At 40.8% G+C, this 8,193-nt stretch overlaps 1 long non-coding RNA gene across 1 annotated transcript; it reads left to right on the top strand.

The window, feature by feature from the left end:
* The first annotated feature begins 682 nt into the window (after positions 1–682).
* LOC310706135 lies at positions 683–7,585 on the top strand. Its single transcript, XR_014525714.1, has 3 exons — positions 683–1,041; positions 6,470–6,554; positions 6,917–7,585. It is a non-coding gene; the product is annotated as an uncharacterized lncRNA (long non-coding RNA).
* The last annotated feature ends 608 nt before the right edge of the window (positions 7,586–8,193 follow it).

The raw sequence follows: 8,193 nt of genomic DNA, 5'->3' as shown, positions 1-8,193 counted from the left end.
ACCAATGTTATATATGGAATCAACTGTACTTATCAAATAATAATACACTTTCATCTGTATACTCATAGAATTGTAGAGATGTATTTGTATTATTTTCAGCTGTTCAGGTAGAACATCTGATCAGTGGTTAAACAAATTTTATTTCTGATGGGGCAGGGGAGCATACACAGAGCATCAACCAATCTCTTCAGCCAGGCCACATATTGGAATCAGCTCAGCTATAGCTTCTGGGCTCATAGCTTTTTCTTTAAAAGTGGTCATGTGCCAGACATTTGCTTGATAAAGTATACATTATAGTATTCAGTATATCACAAATTCATTCATAAACAGAACCCATCTATCAATTTAGTGAGTCTTGTCTGTGGTTTCTAGTTAAATTCGTAAGCTCTCTGATACAGCAAACTCTGCAATCATTAATTACAATGTAAAAGTTGCCTCTTATATAACTCATTTCTTTAGCTTGTAAAATTCATTTAACAGTATGCCAAGACTTCTTCCCGTAGGTTATGAATGCAGATGGCTTATATTTGGCAAGCGTGCTATCCTGTGAAATCTGGCAAAAGAGTTTGTGACTTTCGCTATGCCAGCTAGCCTCCAGTCACCAGATATTTTTGGATTTCTATATAAATACCTCATGAAAGGGCAGGAAAGACAAACTGAACAGGAGCTTACTGTCCCATTGTTGCAAATGTCTGTTATGTTCTTTCAGGTCCACAAAACTAGCTTGACTTGTTCTCCTTATAATGCACATTTCAGCCCATGTGGAAGTCAAGTGTTTATGCTTCCCAAGCCCTGACAGATTGTACCCAGAAATAAGTTCCAAAGTGTTAAATGGGACTTACTCCTAAGTAAGTAGAGATCTAATTTCAGTCTTAAGGCAGGAAGTTGCATGTGATACGAAATACCGAAGCTGTTGTGGCGTAAGAGAAATCAGCAGAGCTGTTTGTAACTGGCACAAAAGAAAGAAAGAAACAGAAGAAAGTAAGAAATTAAATTCTGCAGTCAGAAGAGCTGACTTCTGTGTCCTGAATTCCCTCCCAGGTCAGATCAGAGCCTGTTGAGTGCCTGGCACCTTAATTTATTTATTTCAGCAGTTTTAAGCCATTTCTCATTTTATGATTTTAAACTGATTTTATATTCGTTGAATATAATCGTAATTGAGCAACATATAAATTTCTCTCTTTTTTGCACAATAATTCATAATTTTTTTTCTGTTTGTGTGACTTATAGCCCTTTTGCTAGTTAGGCGGAAGAACAAAGGACATTGTAGTCCTGCCATCTTATGACTAAATACCCTACCCAGGAACCTCTCTGGTTTCTGAGATTTCACCAGCCGTTGCCACACCTTCCCACTTTTACCTGGAGAAAAAAGGACTGTAAGCAGTATTTTCACAAGAAAAGAGAAAGAAAGTTGAGATCCCAAAGGTTCATTATAATGGCAAACCCCTCCTCTCCCTCCTCCATGTTATATGTGTGTGCTGAGTATGAGGATTATGATTCAAACAGATTTTTCATAACTTGTTCTAGAGATGTAAGTTGTTTAGCCCAAGTGTACACATCTAAAGAACTTGTTTTGTGGCTCCCTTTCTTTTACTCTCACTCTCCCCTCTTCCTCATTCTGTCCTTCCTCCCGCCTCCCACTGTGAAAAAACATGCTGGGCCAACTGGAAGATCTGCCCACCTATTGTTGTCTGGGTTGGCAGAGGATGTGGGTTACTAACAAGACTAATTGCATTCTTGGCAAGGCTAGCTGATTTCCCCATACACGCGCTTTTTGTGGCTGAGATATTTTAAGCACTGAGAAATAAGCTTTCCTCCAAATCTCCTTTCCTTAGCAGCTGTCTACTTTGCCTATAGCTAAAGCAGCCTCTGGCTTAGCTTCATTTTGATGCTGCTGGTGAATGAATAAAGTCATATCGCTGGACCTCAAGCTTGTTGATCTTTGCATAGGATTCTTAGCCATGGGACTTGGAGCTTTTTAGATTTAAGTGCCTCATATCAGCAGGCAGGATGGGAGCTGATAGATTAAAGTTTCATTTGGTTGCCTAACTGAACGGCTTTAGTTAGTGCCGTGCCAAAATGTGTCCTTCATTTTCTCAAAAGCTTTCACCACCCCTCTTAACAAAGGAGGTTTGCATTTCCCTGCCTCATTTTTGGGACACCTGAACTTGTCTTTAGGATTTCTGACACTTTGGTGATTTGAGTTGACCTCACTGATGCAAACTGGCTAAGGATAGCTTGTGTGTTTTCCTTCCTAGCAAACATTTCCTCAGCACTCTGCAGCCTCCTTGGCTACCCACATTTCCCAATCTGAAAAAAATGCCTCATGGAGTTACCTCACAATTTCTGCCAACCTAGCACTTTGAAAGCATACCAGTGCAAGTAGATAAATAGGTACCACTGTGGCAGGAAGGTAAATGGCATTTCCGTGTGCTCTGGCTCCCGTCACGGTGTTCCTTTACTCCAGAAGCGGTTTAGTCATGCTGGCCACATAACCCAGAAAGCTGCCTGTGGACTTAACTGTCTAGGGGTCACTTACCTTTCACTTTACTTCATAATGTCTTACCCCAGACTTTGATCAAAGTCTGGTCAACTGGTGAGATGCTTTCTAGAATGAAGGAAAGGACACTTTTCAGTCATTTTGAAAGCAAGGCAAGGACAAAAATATCCTGAACCCCACCCAGGATAATTCCACTGAAATTTTATCTCGCTTTTGTTACTTTTCAAATGCAATTTCTTTTCTCATTAATTCATAGAGAACAGGGCAATTTTTTGGCACAGCTGTAACTTGCACAGTATACCAAAGAACTCTGGAGTTTCTCAGAAACTTATGAGAGGCTCTTTAAAGAGGATTTCAAACAAGCCAGACCAAATATTGATTGAGATTGTTACACATCCCTGAAACATGAAGGTGCAAGGAAATGTAGGGTGCATTCAAATATATATTTATATTGTTGTAACCCACACCAGGTCCTTGTGTTGATGGACAGGTAAGTAATCTCAACAGCAACAAAAAGCGCAGCACATCACAAGCATGCAAATTGGCACTCTCAATTTATGTGGGGCAATTGCCCAGATATAGTTTCAGACTCTGGTAGTATAATGGATGGATTGCATTCTTTTTTAATAACTCGGTTGTAGACTATGCCATATGCTAGGCAATATGCCTCTATGTACCAGTTGCTAGGGGAAAGTGCCCTTGTGAACTTCCAATAGGTTGGTCACCATCTAAAGAGGATGTTGAACTAGATCAAGTGTTGGGAAGCTTTTTCTCTCCAGATTTTGATCAAGTACAGCTCCAATCAGTCCCAGAAAGCATAGCCAATCTGGAGGGCAAAAGGTCCTCTGTGCCTAGACTATAGGGATCCAGGTAGATTCTGATGTTCTTTTCTAGTCAATATGAGAGGTTGGTTCTTTTTGTGTCTGTGTTTTATGCATTTAAAGCAGGTATCCAATTGAAATTTAATGAACATTCTCAAAATGCATTGCATTTTGAAGACTGCTATTCTATTCCGTGCTGTTATTGATGATAATGGTATATGCAATTTTATGCTCTTTAACAATTGCTTGTGAAGTAATAAGCTCATGTTTTGCAAGATTCTGCATATCCTCCGCACCATTTTTCACAGACTACCTAAACTATTTCTTAAAGCAAACGAACAACTTTTCACCACACTTTCCATTCAGATAAGAAATAATTCAATCCAAAAGTTTTGTATAATTATTATAATTATTGCTGCCTCAAATTGATGTATAGAACTACTGATTTTTTTTGTGGTTAATGAGAAAAGAGAGAGCGACTTTCTTATTTTTCATACTTAGTACTCTTAGAATTCCCTGTATGTCTGCTCCTCCAGTACCTTTTAATCAATCCGTTATTCAGATTGTCTCTTAGCATTGTTTGCAAACATGATCAAGATGCTTTTGATGGCTCCCAGTTCTTCATTTGAGATGGGACTCAAATATTTGTAGAAAAAACGACTCTGAACTGGATACACTTTCTTCCTATTTCCCAGAACTGAACCCACTCAAAACACCTAGCTTATAAAAGGTAGGTTTATTGTAACTGGCCAATAGTTGAGAAAATCATCTGTATCTAAGGAGGATTTTTTTTAGGAGTGGCTCATGAATGTTTCTGACATCTGATGGGCCCAGCCTGCCAACCCTGAGGGCCCTGCATCTCCAAAAACAATTTGCCGAACAGCACTTATAATGACAAGGGGAAATTGCTCATTCGTTACCATTGCCATCCCAACAGAATATGCTCTAAAGTGAGCTCTGTTCGGTTATATTGGACTTGTGATTTTCCTTCAAGTGTGTTCTAATAATTGTTCCCAACTGCTTCATTGTTCCTTGCTCCTGAAAGGAGTTGATGGCGGGGTTTTTTGCAGCAAAAGAAGTAATTTTGAACTAATCATGTCCATTGCCTGGGACTAGGATGGCCAGGATGCTGCTCTCCAAATGTTATTGGAATACAACAACAACAACAACAACAACAATAATAATTTATTATTTGTACCCCGCCCATCTGGCTGGGTTTCCCCAGCCACTCTGGGCGGCTTCCACAGAGACCAAAAATACACTAAAATCTCACACATTAAAAACTTCCCTGAACAGAGCTGCTGTAAGATGTCTTCTGAATGTCAGGTAGTTGTTTATCACTTTAACATCTGATGGGAGGGCGTTCCACAGGGCGGGTGCCACTACCGAGAAGGCCCTCTGCCTGGTTCCCTGTAGCTTTGCTTCTCGCAATGAGGGAACTGCCAGAAGGCCCTCGGCGCTGGACCTCAGTATTCGGGCAGAACGATGGGGTTGGAGACGCTCCTTCAGGTATACTGGGCCGAGGCCGTTTAGGGCTTTAAAGGTCAACACCAACACTCTAAATTGTGCTTGGAAACGTACTGGGAGCCAATTCCATTCAGACACATTCAGACACAGTCAGCCTTTGGAAACACCTACTGCCCAGAACTTCACCACATCCTCCTTGTGGAAAAAAAGAAGGACAATGTGAGTTTCCTTTTGGATTTTTTTAGGCCACAATGGTAAAAGCAACCTCAGTAACATCCTGTTACTGTTGAAGGTTGATCAGGAGACACATCTCCTTCTTCCCCCGAGGGTATCCAGCTGTTGGCAGAAAGGAAGTTTCCACCAAAAAGAGTTGCTTGTGCTTCTTTGAAATGGTTAGTTTTGGAACATTTTCTCTTGTGCTTCTTCTGTCAGTTAGTCACCCTCTTTACAAGTGGAAACTGATACCATGCAAAAATAAAATAAAAACCTACAGACTTGTTAGAACACTTTGGCTGTTGTTGTTTTAAGTGCCAAAAGATTAATTGTGTGAGCCAAGTTCTTCATAAAGAGCTCTGTGTCTCACAAAAGATAAAGATAATGGGATGGGAGGGGAGGGGAGGGGGAAGAGAATGGAAAAGTGAAGAAATCATGGCTGGATCCAAAACAAGTCTGGGATTTTTATAGACCTGACAACCAATGATGAGTCATGTTGCTTCAAATTGTTTGTCAGAAACTGAAGTTTTCATAGGTAGAATATTTGTGCCATCTGGGCAACCATGATTATAGAGTCCAAATAACAGACTTTGCACACTTACTAGAGAAAAGCTATGTAGATAACAGCAGAACCTACTTCCAAGTGAACTTTCAGTCATAAAGGTTGTGCAAGAGTAATATGAGTAGACTTAGGAACTTCCTCCCCAAGGTCCCCATCCCTGGCTTAAGCCAAAGTCTTTCTTATGAAAATTATATACGAACATTATAAGATGCTTTATGCTGAGTCAGAATATTCATCTATCTAGTACAATATTGTCTGCAGGGTCTGGTAACAGTTCCCATGCTTTTATGCTGGAGTTTTCCACAGCACAACCTAAAGAAAGCAGAAATTGGACCTTTTACATGAAAAATGCATGCTCTACCACTGAGCTATGGCCTCATTCTCCAATGAGATCCTTTAAATATGGACAACCAAATCAATGTGTATTTGGTCGAGGCGAATTTCACATTTTTGAAATCTGTAATTCCCTTACATTCCTGTATTAACATGAGATTTATATTTATTTATTGGTTTTAAGTCTCACATTATATTAGGCATGCCATTTTATATGAAATGATCTTATATGGTTGATATGTCACTTAAATCTGCCGCAGGACCATTTGTTTTTAATGGAAACACTGGTGAAACTGGTCTAGGGTCTTAGACATGCAGAGCATGTTCTCCAGCAGTAAACTACAGCCTTCCCCATGGGACATTCTGCTGGAATAGGTGACAATTTAAAAAGCTTTGTGTGTTCAGTGGTGGCAATTGCAGAGCAAATTGGATTAAATCATCCCTGGAGTCCCTATGACAGCTATGAAGGCTTGGGGTTTACATGAAAATGGTATGGCATTTTTTTGCAACTTGTACCTTAAAATTGTCTTGTGCATTTCTCTTCTTTTACTGTAATTATTTTTTTCTAACTAGGAACAGATGTCGGAAAATTAAATCCATCCAGATGACCATTTTGTAACTCATCTTAAACGTTATCATGATCTTCTGTTCAATTGGGGTAGGTGGGATTGAGTGGCCAGGTGATGGGATTTCTGAACCTTTAATAGTGATGCAAAAGGGGGGGGGGAGGGAAATTCACTGCAGGAGCCCAGTCCTCTTTTTAGTCCAGCTATCTGAGAAAACAGCACAAAATGAGTGCTGTTCAAGTAGGTGCTGACACATTGTGTTGTAAGTTCTTTCGTACTTGAGCAGGAGCAATTAGGTATGTCAATAAAAGCCAAGCTAATTGATTCTTGATTAATGTTGATTTCATTACCTTGGAGTCTGGGAGGTGCTTATTGATTGTACTGTATTTCAAGACGGTGGTTATGCATTGCCTACATTTCTTTCCCCTCCCAAATTCTGTCTATGGAACTTTAGGACTGAAGACACACCATTAAGATGGAGCTCTGATTTAATGATGCAAACATCAAAACAAGACGTGGGCCCAATCTGCCTTTGCTTTGAAGGACTAAAAAAAATAGCCAGAAGGGGAGAGTCTAAAGCTTGCACTGGAAGAAGCAAGGTCTATGGTTGGAACATGCAGTATTCATGTAGACCTTGTCAGCATGGAAGTGAGAACAAGCCTGAGATTGCTCTAATTGGCATGGTGAAACATATATCTGGATATCCCCCAAATCAGCCTTTCCCTTTTGGTGTGTGTGCTGTACAATCCCTGCCTTCAGCCTCTAAAAATAAAACTACAAAAGAGGCAGGGGACTGATTCTGCTCACACTTCTCTTCCAGTTATTTGCTCTGACTATTGTTGGCATCCATCCGTCTCAAGAGACAATGGAGTGCTTCTCCGGAGGTGAAGGCAAATTGCTGGAGAATCACATCACCTGCTGCGGCTGCAGAGGCTGGTAACTCATAACTGCTGCCTTCCTCGTTGTTTCTGCTGTCTTAGTAGCACCATATTGACTTCTCCAGAGTACAAGCCTGGGTGGTGTGTATGGAGGGCCTGGGCTGCCCACACAGCAAGACCCCTCTCTCGGCCTCACTGATGTGCTCCAAAGAAAAGCAGAGCAATATGTCTGGCACCATCTTGGCTGCAGGAGTTATTTGAAGGAGGCATACAAGACACCATCCAACCACTTAGGGACTCCACTCCAGATTTCTGTAGGGTTTACTCCTTAGTCTTTCCCTCTCCAAAAGATTTCCCAGAAGCCAGTGGGTCCAGATTTTTCCTCAGGCTTTACTCCCGAAGTCTTTCTCATGATTGAGTATAGTTACAAGGCAGCAGAGGTTTAGGATAAGTTTTTTACTTCTTCTAGACAGGCTACTTTCCCAGGTTGACAAGCCCCATCTGCCCCTCAGAAACTTTTTTCTTGACTGTTGGACCCAATATTGGTCTCACCCACTCAATCTGCCAGAGGCTGTCTTTGCATACAGGTAAAGTCAATAATGCACCGAGAGGTTGAGACCATCAGCTACTCTCACCTGATTTAGCCATTGGAGGCACATATTATAGTGGGGAAAGGATATATGCACCAAGTATGTATCAGAGGACCACCAAAGCATATGCCATCAGGATGCAACATCATCAAAACGAGAAGTCAGGTCATTCATTATTCAGATCAGAAATCCCCCACATTTCTCATGCATGTGCTCTTGGGTTGGGAAAACTGGCTAAAATGTTTTATAATGTTTTAAATGGT

Source organism: Podarcis liolepis, assembly GCF_965112155.1.
Source record: "Podarcis liolepis genome assembly, chromosome: 4".
In the NCBI taxonomy this organism is placed as follows: Eukaryota; Metazoa; Chordata; class Lepidosauria; order Squamata; family Lacertidae; genus Podarcis; species Podarcis liolepis.
Note: the sequence above shows the minus strand (reverse complement) of the source record. Positions and strands in the feature narration are given on the sequence as shown.